We start from the raw sequence: 15,918 nt of genomic DNA, 5'->3' as shown, positions 1-15,918 counted from the left end.
TAACCACTAGAGAAAATCAAGATACATTTTCACTGTTGCTATGCACTACGTTGACAACCGGGATAAACAAATCTCCTTGAAAAAGCTGACACCAGCGACGTGTTTGAAGAGAAGAGGATTTCATGGAAAATGCTATAATTTTCAGATATTAGTAAAAAAGTGTTTAAGAGAATATTGTTCTGTAGGATACCACAGTGATGTATGATAGATGAATAGTGAAGTCTGTAGTTTGAGAGGATATGTTATTTATAAGGAATATAATTGTATTTAAAAAATTAATAAAAAAAAAAAAAAAAGGCATAGCTTGTGGGGTAAAACGCCCCCTACGCTGAGGGGTAAAACGCCCCCCAGAGGGCATAGTTTCTCTCTATTATAATTACTATAATAACATATTTCTGTCTATCAAATCCTTTGTTTTACACTTAATGCAGTATAACTAGGTGGTAAAATCAAAATACTTTAACACAATAAAAAAAAAATTACCTCAACATATTTGTTTGCATGGCTTAGTTATATGTATAAATATAAATGTTAAAAATTTTTGGGATATTTTGGACATTCCTCAAATAAATATTAATATATATACATGTTGATACATTACTTGCCTTTTACTTTTAGAAATTAAAAACTATAGTCTGTTCATTTTGCTGTTGATCTATGAAGAAAACTGATTGGTAATAAAGGGGGCATTTTACCCCACTGCTGGGGCAAAACGCCCCCTTTGTACAAAAATATGTTCAGTCAAAATACTAATTAATTATGAAGGCTGAGCAATTTTAATATTTGGTGAATAACTCCTGCCATAGTCACTCAAAACAGGGATGGCAGTTCTAGTCACATTTATGTTTTGTTTCACTGTAATGTCACATTTTCCTTAAGGGGGGCGTTTTACCTATAAAGTCGCAAATTCTGAATTCTGACTTTTTTTCTCGCAATTGCGACTTTAGCCTATATCTCGCAATTCTGACTTTTGTTTCTGTTCATTTGTTACACTTTCTGGCAAAACATAACAGGAAACGGAGATCTTGTCTTGTTAAAACGACATATTATGTCATAAAAACGATATAATTTTGCCGTTTTAGAAAATATATGATTACATGTGACGTGAGCGAGCTAGGCGATTGTCCGCGCATGCCTTCCCCACAGTCCTGACATAAAGGAGGATCTGCACGCTGCTAAAGTTATAGAAATACACTGTTTTAAGTGTTTTAATGTAATGGTTTCAATTGTAGCAGCATGTTTATTAGGATTAATCTGTCTCCTGCACTCAGACCCAGAGGATATGACTAACAGCAAATCCAGATACTAACCGAAAGAAAAAAAGAGAAATGACAAACGATTTGATTGTATTATGATGATGATGATGATGATGATGATTTCGTTCTGTTTTAAAATGGGAGAAAATTAAGCCAGAATTTTCGGATTTTTTGTTCATTTTTCGTCTTTACTGTCTGTACCATCATGCAGAATAAATGTTCGTCTGATGTACCGCTCTGCAAATTAGTCACGATAACGTTAATTTCTTCATAATAGTTGGCTATATTTCTTGCAATACATCTCATATAATGCGCAACACTGCACTTCTCGGGTGGGCGGCGCAGGCTCGATAAATAAATATAAATATCTTCTTTATTTTATGTACTTCCACAATAACAACAACACAACGTTACAAAAAGCTTTTGTAAAAATACAAGGTGCTCTGTCGCAATTTAGCCTATGTCTATAGACATAAACAAACAAAATAATAATAATCATAATACTATTATTATTATTATGCGGATTATTATTTTTATTATAAAATCTCATTATCAGCATTTCTGAGTAATCCACTCTAAGCTTGGGATATTTATTTGGATAACTTTAATGTAACTGCAAATCGAAATACGAGCAAAAATGAATTAAAGAAATATTATATAAAAATTATAATACGTGTAATTCATAGCTTATTGTTATTATTATTATTTATATTGTTTTGTTTGAGAAACAGAAAAACGCAGGTGATGATTTTTAGCATGATTTTTCGTATTTTTGTTCGTGGGTAAAACAAATTGCTTTAATATTTGTTTAAAATGCCTGGGCGGCCATTATTCTTAGTCTGATTATATTTAAATGATATATTATTACATTATATCTTTAGCTGAATCAAGCAGCACATTGGGTTGTTCTTCTGGGTTAAATTCCAGGCTTTACACTGTGGAAAGGGGCTGCGCTCTGGGTGTAAGCACAATGGTACAGGTTACAGGTTACAGATAATGAACTCACACAATAAACACAATGTTTTCTATTTTTTTATTGAAGTAGACCTTTAAAGCTGTCTATATTAAACATAAGTTGCGACAGCGCACCTTGTATTTTTATAAAATCATTTTGTAACGTTGTGTTGTTATTGTGGAAGTATAAAATAAAGAAGATATTTATATTTATTTATCGAGCCTGAGCTGCCCACCCGAGAAGTGCAGTGTTGCGTATAGAGATGTATTGCAAGAAATATAGCCAACCATTATGAAGAAACGTTATTGTGACTAATTTGCAGAGCGGTACATCAGATGAACATTTATTCTGCATGATGGCACAGACAGTAAAGACGAAAAATTAACAAAAAATTCTGGCTTATTTTTTCCCCATTTTAAAACAACGAAATCATCATCATCATCAAAATACAATCAAATCGTCATTTCTCTTTTTTTCTTTCGGTTAGTATCTGGATTTGCTGTTAGTCATATCCTCTGGGTCTGCAGTTATTGGAGACAGATTAATCCTAATAAACATGCTGCTACAATTGAAACCATTACATTAAAATACTTAAAACAGTGTATTTCTATAACTTTAGCAGCGTGCAGATCCTCCTTTATGTCAGGACTGTGGCGAAGGCATGCGCGGACAATCGCCTATAGCTCGCTCACATGTAATCATATATTTTCTAAAACGGCAAAATTATATCGTTTTTATGACATAATATGTCGTTTTAACAAGACAAGATCTCCGTTTCCTGTTATGTTTTGCCAGAAAGTGACACAAATGAACAGAAACAAAAGTCAGAATTGCGAGATATCTCAGAATTCTGACTTTATAACTCGCAATTGCGACTTTATATCTCGCAATTCTGACTTTATAACTCGCAATTCTGAGAAAAAAACAGTCGCAATATATATAGGCTATATATTTTTTTTTAATTCAGTGGCGGAAACGGGCTTCCATAGAATTTACATAAACCGCGAAATTCAAAAAGTGTTAGGTTGTGCCCCTCTCTCCCCTACAATCACCTGGTTAAATTAGATTAGAAAAAGCAAGACACAAATGCACAATGTTCATCTACATGTACCACTCTTTGACTTTATCCTTTTTTTAATGAATTTATAAGTTTAGTATCACTTACCAAACCTCATGATAGAAAGTTGTTCAGGTAAATATGTTTCTCAACTTGCCTTTGACTGGACTTTGATGTGCTCATTGGAGCTTCTGAATAAATCAATAAATATAATCAACAAATATGATTATATGGAAATAAACTAAATGTTGAACTTGATACAAGAGTTTATAACCGGAAGGAGAACATTCATAGCTCTGTTTCACTTTCACTTGACACCGCCCTCCACAACACTATGATCATAATTTAGCTGCTGAAATCATTCCCTGTTCGCAGACGTGTGTCTTCAGGCTTTTTATTACCTTTAATTTGGCATTCATTTTAAACACATTGGAGGAAATTTTTTTCGAAAACAAAATATGATAAAAAAGAAATTGGAGCAAATAGTTGAGTTTCAACAATAAAGTGACATCAGAACCAAATCACATCAAACAAATAAACAAAAAAATACACCTTTTAACCTCAGACTTCTGAGATCTTTTTTAATTTATTAATAAGTATAATAAACAGAACTTACACTTATTTATAACATATTTTGCCATTACTTTAATGTAATTAATTAATTACTTTTCTACGACCAAATCCTGTAACGTTAGCGTTCTCCAAATGCCGCTCGGGAAATGACATGTAAAACATTTTACACAGGCATGTATCGAACTGCAAGCAGACGTCATCGGTGAGCGTCCGCAGGGTCCTTTCAGTCACTGTACGCCTGTCACGCCGTAGTTTCATTCGTCTATAGGTCAAACTACAGCAGAAGCAGAAATGATCCGATCATTAAATTTACTCAAATACTCTCTTAATGTCTCTCAGCGGGCTCATGTCATCCAGCAGAGGGGTCGGAAAAAGAATAGTCCCCGCGACATTCACTGGAGGCATATGTTTAATTAATTTAACATGAATGAGCCACTAAATAACATGATCAGCGGATCAGAGCATAGCATCGTGAAGAAACATTATAACAGGGGAAGAATGATGTTAATCAAATAAACGCATGCTCTTCATTTCAAAACGTATATTTTGACATAAACAGGATTTGTGTAGAATAAGTCTGTTTCTCAGTGACTGTCGAGCATAGACAATAACAACTATCAAATCCAAATCCCTCTTTTGGTCATTGAAACATCAGTACTGTTTAATTCTGATGATTCTGGCTCTTGTACTTCAGCAGCTGATACTAACGGCAGACAGCAGTTTCCTCACAGCAGACCAGTCAGACTGTGGAGCTCCAGCTGTGCTGCTGTCAGTGTGTCTCATCGCAGAAACAGCACACAACAGGCTGAGAGCACAGAGGAGGAGACGCTCCACACAATCATGAAATCATAAAGCTGACTATCATATTTGTTACATGAATTTCTGACCCTCTAAATGATCAACATGATGAAAACTTTGCTGGAAATCCTGTTGGTCACAAGCTACTACAAGCCATTTTTCATTGATAATTGATAGTGTGTACTATTTCAGTAAGTTAAATGCTTTTTAATAGCTTTCTAAAAATGTCGGCCTTTAGGTTGTGGTTCATGCATCTTTTTGCTGTGGAAACTTTTTAACTTTTAAACATAAGAATAATTTTTAGATTGTTATATTTCAGGATGAACAGTTACTGGACTGAATGAAGCAGATTTTTTAAAATCATGTTAAAATGTGAGTGTCAAGTGTGAAATTCAGGCTTTTGATGAACGTTTATTTCTCTCAAACATTGTGTTGCATAATATGTCTTAAAACTTTGATCATAAAACATATAAAAGCATATCATCTAACCAAGACATTATTGTAGGTCAAGAGTGAGCTGATATCAAGAGCTGATATTTAAGTGCATTTTATGTGTGTAGTCAGATTTAATGTTATAAAAATCTAATTCATTTACATTAAAACACATCATAATTACCATATAAATATCACTAAATAATGCACTAAATTGCTCTCACTATATCATTAAAGCCTGATGTATCATATATGATACACAACATAAAACGTATGCAATTTTTAATAATATCTTTTGTCTATCTCAAAATCTTCCATTTAAAGCTTTACGGGCTTTATATATGCTAGTGTATGGAAATTGTAAGGATGTTAAAACTTGTTGTTTCTTTGTTCAATAAGGATCCTACTCCAAACATGAGTTCCAGGCAGAGACGAAGAAACTGCTGGATATTGTGGCCAGATCGCTGTATTCTGAGAAAGAGGTGATAAATGAACCAAAAATAATGTAATGCTGTAAAAATATAACAATCAATGAATGCAAGAAAACTCATATAAATACATGAATCAGACTGCAGCGTCATTGATTTTCTGGCTCCTGCTCTCTTAGGTGTTCAGAGAGCTGATCTCAAACGGCAGTGATGCACTGGAGAAACTGCGGCACAAGATGATCACAGCAGGAGGAGATACAGCACCCATGGAGATCCACCTGCAGACAGATGCTGCCAAAGGCACCTTCACCATCCAGGTACCTTCAACCCATACAAGCCCTCCATCAGGACTCAAGATCAGATTGAAGAGCTGTTGCTGACGAATCTATTGGTCAATGTGTTTATGCTCTGACACAGGAGTTGGGATGAACAATGAGGAGCTGGTTGCGAATCTCGACACCATCGCTCGATCTGGATCAAAGGTGTGTCATATTGAACTCTTCTAGACTAAGTTGTGCCTCATTACCTTAGAATTTGACTTTAAATTGGAATATTGCATAAATCAATTGCAAATAAAGTACAGTTTAATCCCATGTATTCAAGATCTGAACATCAGGAAACTGGCACAAAATATTATCAATAAATATGTAAGTTGACATCAATGGTGTTTGGACATTATTTCATGATGCTCACGTTCTTCCTCCATCAGGCTTTTCTGGATGCTCTTCAGAATCAAGCGGAGGCCAGCAGCTCCATCATCGGTCAGTTCGGTGTGGGCTTTTACTCCACCTTCATGGTGGCTGATAAAGTGGACGTTTATTCTCAGTCAGCAGAACCAGGCGCTCCGGGATACAAGTGGTCCTCAGACGGGTGAGAAAAATAAGAAGAGAGATAGATTTAATTAGGGCTTTGCGATTAATAGAAATACTGTTTCTGCTTCAAACAATCATGAAAATGCAGTAATCGAGATGAAATGATGATTTACAGGACACATATCTGCCCCCTAACCAGTAGTGCGATTTCGCTCCTCCATAAAAGCCTAATTTCACATGCAAATCAGCAAAATCATGTAACGGGACATGCTTGATTAATTAATGTTTCTTAGATGTCGTGTTTTTAATAACTTGTAAGAAAACTTGCGCTGTTCTGTGTATGCGCTCAGAGATGGAGAAGAACATGGACATGTAAAGTTATCTTTTAGCTCAAGGTTCACGCCTAAACGCTCAAATAAATGCAAAAATATTTTAAAATGAGACGCTTGGTGATTATTCATGTAAGCCCTTGTCAGTTATGTCTTAAATGATCATAAATGGTTGAGAATGAAAATGTGTGTGTGTGACAGTATATCGCATCCGTGTGGTACTTGAAGTGGCAACTAATAATATTCCTTCTACCGTCTCTGTGCTTAATATTAATAAAGCGTAAATACTAAGAGAAAAATCATTCACTGCTTTTGAATGAACGACTTTCGTAGTTTTAATAAACAAAGCATGTTTAACTATTACAGTGAAGACGCTTATTTGAAGTTTTATTTTACATTTAATTTCTGTAGTATTGTTACTACTACTTTAGACTTGTCTAAAAGAATTCAGTAATTTATTTTAAAAAGCACAGTTTTTTTTATTTGTTATATTTTATTGCTGTATTGCTATCTTTAAATTAATCACTAATATAAAGTTTTGCACCTAGTCGTGTCAAATAATCGTGATCATGATTTTTGCCAGAATCGAGCAGCCCTAGATTTAATAACAGTTTTTTGAACAAAAATAATGTACCTTTCTATTAAAGCTCCTATATTATGGCGGAATTCATAATTGCACTTATTTTGGTCAATATCGTAATCACAATTATTTAACACTCAAAGTAACTTGAGATTTCAGCCAGATTTTGCCGTATTTGTGGCTATTAGACTGTACTTGAACACTTGAATAAAATCAATCTCAAATGTATGTTTGACTCACTGAGTTTTGTGTGTGTAGCTCTGGAGCGTTCGAGATCGCAGAAGCTTCAGGTGTGCGTCAGGGAACTAAGATCGTGCTTCATCTTAAAGACGACTGCAAAGAGTTTTCATCAGAAGACAGAGTCAAAGGTGTGCAACACTTAAAACCACATACAATGGTATTAAACATGTTTGGAGAAGAAACTCACTGAAGTGATTTTGCTCTATTTTGCAGAGGTTGTGACTAAGTACAGCAACTTTGTCAGTTTTCCCATCTTCCTGAACGGACGGCGATTAAACACTCTGCAGGTACAGTATGTGAAGTCTGTTGATAGATGACCTGTGACCTCCCTGTGGCTCTGTTGATCAGTCCTGAGCTGTTTTCTCTTTGCAGGCGCTCTGGATGATGGAGCCCAAAGACATCAGTGAATGGCAGCATGAAGAGTTTTATCGCTATGTGGCTCAAGCTCACGATAAACCCCGCTACACACTGCATTACCGCGCAGACGCTCCGCTCAACATCCGCAGCATCTTCTACGTGCCTGATATGGTGAGTTTGAGACAACAGGTCAAGGCTCGTTCACAACAAAAATTATAATTGTTCATTAGCTGGAAAAAAAAACCTTCTGAAAGTGATTCCAGCGATATTGCTTCTCTGTGCCTTTATCGTTATAGTTGTGGTCTAGACTCTGCTATTCTTTAATATTGAGAACGATTTTAGAACTATATCTTTAATGCTATCTTTATAGTTATCATCCTTGGTGTGAACAGGCATTAAATCTGACAAATACGCAGTAGTATAACTTAGTCTTATTAAAGTAGCTGACCCATTATATATTACATTGTTATTTGAAACCCATTGGAATTTTACACTTTCAGTTCACAACATCTCTGCAGGTTCACTATATTTCTTAATATTATACAATTTTGCCTACTAAACATTATTAACTCCATTTAACTACAAAATTAAAGTAGTAAAACTCAGTAATAATTAATGAAATAGTTATAGTAAATTATCATTTTTCACTTATATGCATTTATTTAAATTTAGAGTGAACTTAATTAAAAATTGTACTCTTTTATATAAACCATTCAACAGAATTGGTCCAAACTGCTGTCCCACAACCAAAAAAAACACATTTAAAAAGCATTTAAATATTCAAATCTTAGATGTTTCTATTATCTACTGAAACCCACAATAATATTTAAAATGATTAAAAAGCTTATCATTACAGCTTAATAAAATCATAATTTATTGGGTACTTTCGATTAGGAGGTGGCTGTCCTGAACTCTAACCCCTACATTTCAACTTGTAAAAAAATGATATTAAAATAATTTTTGTAATTTTCCCCCATTGTTTTTGAAAGTATAATTTCCCTGCTGAAAAAACCAGCATATGCTGGTTAGGTATGTTTTGGTGCTGGGATGCTGGTTTTAGCTGGTTTATGCTGGTCCTTTGCTGGTTTATGCTGGTCCCTTGCTGGTTTATGCTGGTCCTTAGCTGGTTAATGCTGGTCCTTTGCTGGTTTATGCTGGTCCTTTGCTGGTTTATGCTGGTCCCTTGCTGGTTTATGCTGGTCCTTAGCTGGTTAATGCTGGTCCTTTGCTGGTTTATGCTGGTCCTTTGCTGGTTTATGCTGGTCCCTTGCTGGTTTATGCTGGTCCTTTGCTGGTTTATGCTGGTCATGTTGCTGGTCAAGGACCAGCATAAACCAGCAAAGGACCAGCATAAACCAGCAACATGACCAGCATAAACCAGCAAAAACCAGCAAGGGACCAGCATAAACCAGCAAAGGACCAGCATATACCAGCTAAAACCAGCATCCCAGCACCAAAACATACCTAACCAGCATATGCTGGTTTTTTCAGCAGGGTTGGATTCTTGTAAAAAGTGAAGTTCAAAAAATATATATTTATTTTACAGTATCTTTGTATGAAACATTTTCATGTCACTACCGAAGCAGTGTATGTTTTAGACTGATTTTTAACTAAACCCATAAATTTATGATCTGGAAATATTCATTGATGGGTCTTATCATTTGAGGTAAATGTGTTCAAAATTCTGAAAGATCTGTGTGTAACTTTAAGGAACATCACTACTGAACACCCTTTTTCTGCAATTAAGCACACTTTTTTGTGTGTTATTCCGTAACATTTCCTTTTTGTATGTATACCACTGTTCAGAACTGTGCTAGCTAACCATGCGCTGATTAGTATCTTTGAGTTAGCTTCAAAAGTAACTAAAATTGTCACTACCGAAACATTTGGTGGCATTTCGATATAGTGGCATCTTTGTTTTTTTATGGGTGTTATTCTATAAAACTGTTACTAACTAAACCAAAACTGTTTTGGTAGTGACAAAATGGAAGACATAATTTTTATGTTTGATGGAAAAAACAATTATTTAGTACCGTTTGCCACTACTGAAAATGTGCAGTCACTACCGAAACATGAGATGTTTTCTCCAAAATAAAGTATACTGAGTTATCAACTAAGATGTTATGATAGTGTTTGGTTCAGTGTATACATAGAAATATTATATATTTCTTTGTATATTACAAAGAAAAACTGGATTCAAAATACAACAAATCTCATAAATTACACTTGAAATATTGTTAAAAATGTAATTGTTATTGATTTACCTCTGACAAATTAGATGTAACAATGTAGATGTATGCAAAATCTTAATAGGTCACTATAACTCTTCTTATTAAATTATACATGTTATACATGTTTCGGTAGTGACAAATTTGGGAAGAGAACAAATATTCCCAAACCTTCTGAAAATACAATATGAGAATTACTTGCACAATTACTAGATATTATACAATTTGCATACATACATTTTTTTGGGGGGAAAAAACACATTTGTCAAACTCTGACTTTGGACCAATTATTTAGAATGGCCCTTCTTCTATAATTGTTTTCAATATTTTAGTTAGTATTCAGAGGTGTATCTGATTTTTCCTTCACAAATCACTCTTCTTTCTTCCCACATGATAAAAAGTAACTCAAATTTATATTTTATGTCCATTTGTTTGGTAATCAGCCATATAATAAATCTAAATGATTCTTTGTTTTGCGATGACCCACAACTCACTGCATTATCCTTTTATGTAAATATGTGTGAGCAGAAACCTTCAATGTTCGACGTGAGTCGTGAGATGGGATCCAGTGTGGCCCTGTACAGCAGAAAGGTTCTGATCCAAACCAAAGCCACAGACATCCTTCCCAAGTGGCTGCGCTTCCTACGAGGTTAGATGAGTGTCCGTATGTCTGCATGAATCAAACAAACATGCATGTTAGACCAACAGTGTTGGGGGAAGTTACTTTTAAAAGTAATGCATTACAATATTGAGTTACTCACTAAAAAAGGAACTAATTACATTACTTAGTTACTTTTTATGGAAAGTAATGTGTTACGTTACTTTTGCGTTACTTTTTAAATCTGGGCAGGGCTTGTTTGTTTTTAATATAAAAAGTTCTATTTTTGGCAAATATAAAAGCCTTTTGACAACAAAAGCCTCAGGCTTAGAGAAAAGTAAATTCACGTCTGTACAGTAGACCGCAGAATAAAAAAATTTCAACTCTTCAGCAATAAAAAAAGAAATACAAATGTTAGATCATCTTGAGTAATTTTTGCTTATTAGTACGGATGAATTGGATCATTTAAGGTCGGCAGCAAATACATTGGTTAATAAAATGGGATTAAATACATAAAGGATATTTGTATTATTTGACATTTAATTATTGCAGGTTTGCTATGCATTTCACTGTTTTTATTCATTTTGAGAAATACTGTATCTATTTTTTTAGGGAGTGAGATGAATTAATGCATTTTCTTTGAATCTTTAGTTTATACATATAGCTTAATATATATTTGTATTTATTTGATATTTTTTCATTTCAAGATTTTGGATATTTATGAGCACTAATTTTAACAGAAAATAGATTCTGTTACTGTTAAACATAACATTGTGTTAACTGTTCAAATAAATCTTCACTGTGAAGCAACACTTAGTCTTATGTATTTGCACTGAATTGAAAATGACGTCATTTTAATATAGTCAGTCGTGAACTAAAGTGGGCCGGTATAAGGCTTGAAACTCCAGGGCTGAAAAGGAGTCCCACTCCGGCCCTGGCTTGCAATAGTATGTAATACAAATCATATATATTTTATTAAGGAATGTGATCTACCAACTTTGTTGGCACTGAAACATAACTGTGATATTTACACATACTTATTGTATTGCTGGAGATAGCCTATAGCCTACACACACACACACACACACACACACACACACACACAGCATCAGTATAAACACATTAGCCTATATTATAAATGTCTCTCTCAAAACGGGAGGAAAGAATGCATAGTCGAACACAACATGCACTCGTTTTTTTCTGTTTGTACGTTAATGTAGTTAGCGTAATTCTATTTTTGCGATATACATTTACGCGACTTGTCCTATGTTGACTCAGTGTGCACTTCTCATCGCTCTTTTCAGTCTAGCTAACGTTTATAGAGCTGTTTTTGTTTGTTTTTCTTGAGTTCCGAAATGTTACATAATGCTACCCAGTTTATAGAATACAGTTTGCAAAAATTGTCAAGTAAAATCTATAATGCAGTCAACCATATATTTTAATATAAATAAATTAAAGTTATGATTGAATAGGTATGCATTGTTTTTTTCGGGAAATAGTATATAAAGTTTATACACTTTTTTTTTTTCCACAGCAGAAAAAATACATCACAATATATAGCTGTCCCCATGCTCTTCTGGTGTGAACCTACCCTTTATTACATGGTAAGTAGTTTTTTTTAACACTCACATACAGTAATGTATAACTATCCTTGAATACTGAGCTTTGCTTTTCTTTCTCTTTCAGTGATGTGTATGTGGCAGTGCAGGAAGTGTTACAAAGAGTTGTAGGTACAAATTACTTAGGCATTATAAACTAAAGATTGCTTTGGAAGCAGCAATCATTCTGTTTGTGTACAGTAGTCAACATTTGAAGTGTAAGTGTAAGTACATAGTAGTTAAGCCCACCTAATGCAAAGTGGGACCAAAATTTGACCTGAAACCAAAACGATTTGTCTTAGGACAACTTTGATTAACTTTTTTGTTGACTACTTTATATTTAAATAATGCATGCACATTGAAAACAAACCCATGTGTGTAGAGTTCACCCGTTCTACACAGACAGTAACACGTTCAGTACTCTTAAGCTGTCCCACCGCTGAAGTTGATGTAATCTTGTCTCCACCCTACAGGATGACACTCTACATACCGTACCAGAGAAGCCTGTGTCATCAAGTCTCTGTGCATCTACTTGAATGAAGACTCTGAAAAACTAGTCAAGGCGGATTTGGTGAGTTGATGAGAAAATAATTTCAAAAGCCCATATATTCTGTACTTGGGCCATGTTTTTTCCCTGTTTGCTACAACAAAAATGTGACATGAGAGAACACTTAACTTTGTCAAATAATTGAGCTGGTCAATTGTTCATTAATAGGAAACTGATATACACTTAGACAAAGATCTTATGTGAATTGGTTGATGTACTAAACCAATTAATTTTTTATTCATAATGGTTGAGCTCTCTTGGGGCCTAATTTACAAAACTATGTGTAAAGCCCTACTAAAGATTTACATTGATCTGAAATAATAATAATAAATAAATTAAATAGCATCAGAAAACTGTACTTGCATGCTTTTGTTTTATTGGAGTGCATTATATTCTACGTGGTTATAATGTTTTAGCCACCTCATTCATTTTAAATATGGTTGCCAAATAAATTATAAAAGTGTTTAAATAATGCACTGCAATAACACAGCAGCACCCACTGTGACCTCAATAATAAACAGAAGAATTATCACTTTTCTGACAGTTTCAACTTAAACTGAGAAATTATAATCTTGTAAATGTTCACATCAGAGCTCCTGTATTGGATTGAAGTTTACTTTACGGTTGTACATAATAAAGTGGCCAATAAGTGCATAAGCAATTCTTGTAATGATTATTTTTGTTTGTGATCATATTTTATGTGTTTCGCCCCACAGGATTCAGACATCGAGTCAAAATGTACCATGGATCAAACTGTGATGGGAGTGTATGTCATACTGAAGGAGGGAGCGCTTCCTAACAAAGACCCACAGGACATTGGTGTCCTAACTGAAGGTGTGGAGGTCAGGCTTGTGCTGTTATTTGGACTGATATGCTGTTTGAATCCTGTTTTACAAACACTCAAATGGATAGGAGACTTAAAGTGAAGAAAGCATTTTAAATTTATGTGTATGTGAATGTTAAAGCTGAATAAAAAATAAAAATGTTTAATTGTTTGCATGTTTTATGTGTTTTTTTGTGTAGATTTTCTATACACACTTAAAACAGCTGGGTTAAAAATGGCCCAACAGATAACCCAATAGTGGGTTGATATAGCACCGACCTATTGTTGGGTTATTTTAACCCATTTCATTGGGTAGTAACTTTTACCTAATTAATTGGGTTATAAAATAACTAATTTGTTGGGTTATTTGCCCAAAATGTTGCTTTAACCATTTTGTTATTATTATTATTATTATTATTATTATTATTACAGTTTTTTTTAATTGGTTTGGCGCAGTTTTCACAAGCAATTGGTACATTTTCAAAACTCTTAGTACTTATATCACAACAGATCATCAAAAGTGCACTTTTTTCAAACATTTAAGCATATTTTCAATTGTGTTAGTACAATACACATAATCACAAAATATCCTTTTCACTACACAAAATACGTGTTTCATCTAAATAAATGTTTCATTCACAGTAACTGCCTTTCATAATGTTATCACTATCAAAGTTTTGATTTGCATCTCTTATCAGTCAGTTGAATACATTTGTCTGTCATTTAATTCAACTGATCTTAATGTTTAATCAATAAATCATTCATTATGTCCATGCATTTTCAACTTGACTGATTGTTGTCTGGTCATTTGTAAGTTACAAATTGCTGAGTTTTCAATCAAGAAATACTAATTACTAATTGTTTCCCCTGATGATCACAATTAGTTACCATATAAGTAGAACTGTGTTTGATACTTTGCACTGTTCAATAGGTGAATAAATATATTTTGCTTATGTAAATATACATTGCCTGGCCAAAAAAAAGTTTCCACCAAAAAAAGGCCATACACTCTAATATTTCGTTGCACCGCCTTTAGCTTTGATTACGGCACGCATTCGCTGTGGCATTGTTTCGATAAGCTTCTGCAGTGTCACAAGATTTATTTCCATCCAGTGTTGCATTAATTTTTCACCAAGATCTTGCATTGATGATGGTAGAGTCTGAGCCTTCTCCAGCACATCCCAAAGCCTCTCAATGGGGTTAAGGTCTGGAATCTGTGGTGGCCAATCCATGTGTGGAAATTATGTCTCATGCTCCTTGAACCAATCTTTCACAATTTGAGCCCGATCAATCCTGGCATTGTCATCTTTGAATATGCCCATGCCCAGTGGCGCCGCTAAGAGGGGGAAAGTTAGGACAATTCTGAGGGCCCACGCACTTTAGGGGCCCCCAGAGATCTGCTTTGGTGTGGTAGGGGGGCCCAACCTCATATTTTGTCATAGGGCCCAAAATTGCGAGCGGCGCCCCTACCCGTGCCATCAGGGAAGAAAAATCCATTGATGGAATAACCTGGTCACTCAGTATATTCAGGTAGTCAGCTGACCTCATTCTTTGAGCACACACTGTTGCTGAACCTAGACTTGACCAATATCAGCAACCCCAGATCATAGCACTTACAGTAAATCCAGGTAGCGACTTTTTTTTTTTTTTTGGCCAGGCAGTGTATTTGGCTTATGTAAATGACTTATGTAAATGATGAGTGTTTTTTTTTATTATCCTTTTTCATGTGTGTGTGTGTGTGTGTGTGTGTGTGTGTGTGTGTATATATATATATATATATTTTTTTTTTTTTTTTTTGTCTGAACATAAGTGTAATATTTGCTATGTAAATTTTACAGTTCAGTTACCCTCATTCGGCACCAAGGACAATTTGAAACGCTTACCTTGTATTATTTGCTCCTGAATGAAATGATTGGTAAAAGTACTAAGCTGAAAAAAGAACTTACTGTTTTGTTTGGGTGATTAAAGCAAATGTTCTCAATATATATCACAATGATCTTGTGTTCTGAAACAATGATTAAGTGGAATGAAAATATGTCCAAATACAATGAAATCATGACATCAGATTTGAAAGAATGACTAGTGGTGTTACAAATGTGATCAGTTTAAAGTTTTGTACTAAGAGATTTGAAAATGCACACTTTACTTATGAAAATAGTACCAAACCAATTAAAAAAAACTGTATTATTACCAAGTAAATTAATAATAATGCACAACTTCAACTTGACAATATTTTAGTAACATTGAATTACAAATTGCAAAGCTTTTCATTAATTTATTTACAATAAATAAGCAGTTGTTTCATTT

General features: G+C 34.3%; 2 protein-coding genes across 5 annotated transcripts in view; one reads left to right on the top strand and one right to left on the bottom strand.

The window, feature by feature from the left end:
- LOC141332211 (butyrophilin subfamily 1 member A1-like) overlaps positions 1-15,918 on the bottom strand; it is a 136,787-nt gene that overhangs the window by 79,923 nt on the left and 40,946 nt on the right. Inside the window, exon 1 of one of the 3 annotated variants that reach the window (XM_073837331.1) lies at positions 3,377-3,552. The exons of the other annotated variants lie outside the window; for them this stretch is intronic. The gene's annotated coding sequence lies outside the window, so the exon portion shown is untranslated. Of the gene's footprint in view, positions 1-3,376; positions 3,553-15,918 lie in introns of those variants that run through there. 3 annotated transcript variants of the gene reach the window in all.
- trap1 (TNF receptor-associated protein 1) overlaps positions 4,093-15,918 on the top strand; it is a 72,210-nt gene continuing 60,384 nt past the window's right edge. The window contains exons 1-2 of one of the 2 annotated variants that reach the window (XM_073837319.1): positions 4,093-4,830; positions 5,471-5,553. The gene's annotated coding sequence lies outside the window, so the exon portion shown is untranslated. Of the gene's footprint in view, positions 5,012-5,470; positions 5,554-15,918 lie in introns of both variants that reach the window. The other variant, XM_073837312.1, reaches the window with a different exon arrangement.

Source organism: Garra rufa, chromosome 1 (assembly GCF_049309525.1).
Source record: "Garra rufa chromosome 1, GarRuf1.0, whole genome shotgun sequence".
Classification (NCBI taxonomy): Eukaryota; Metazoa; Chordata; class Actinopteri; order Cypriniformes; family Cyprinidae; genus Garra; species Garra rufa.
Note: the sequence above shows the minus strand (reverse complement) of the source record. Positions and strands in the feature narration are given on the sequence as shown.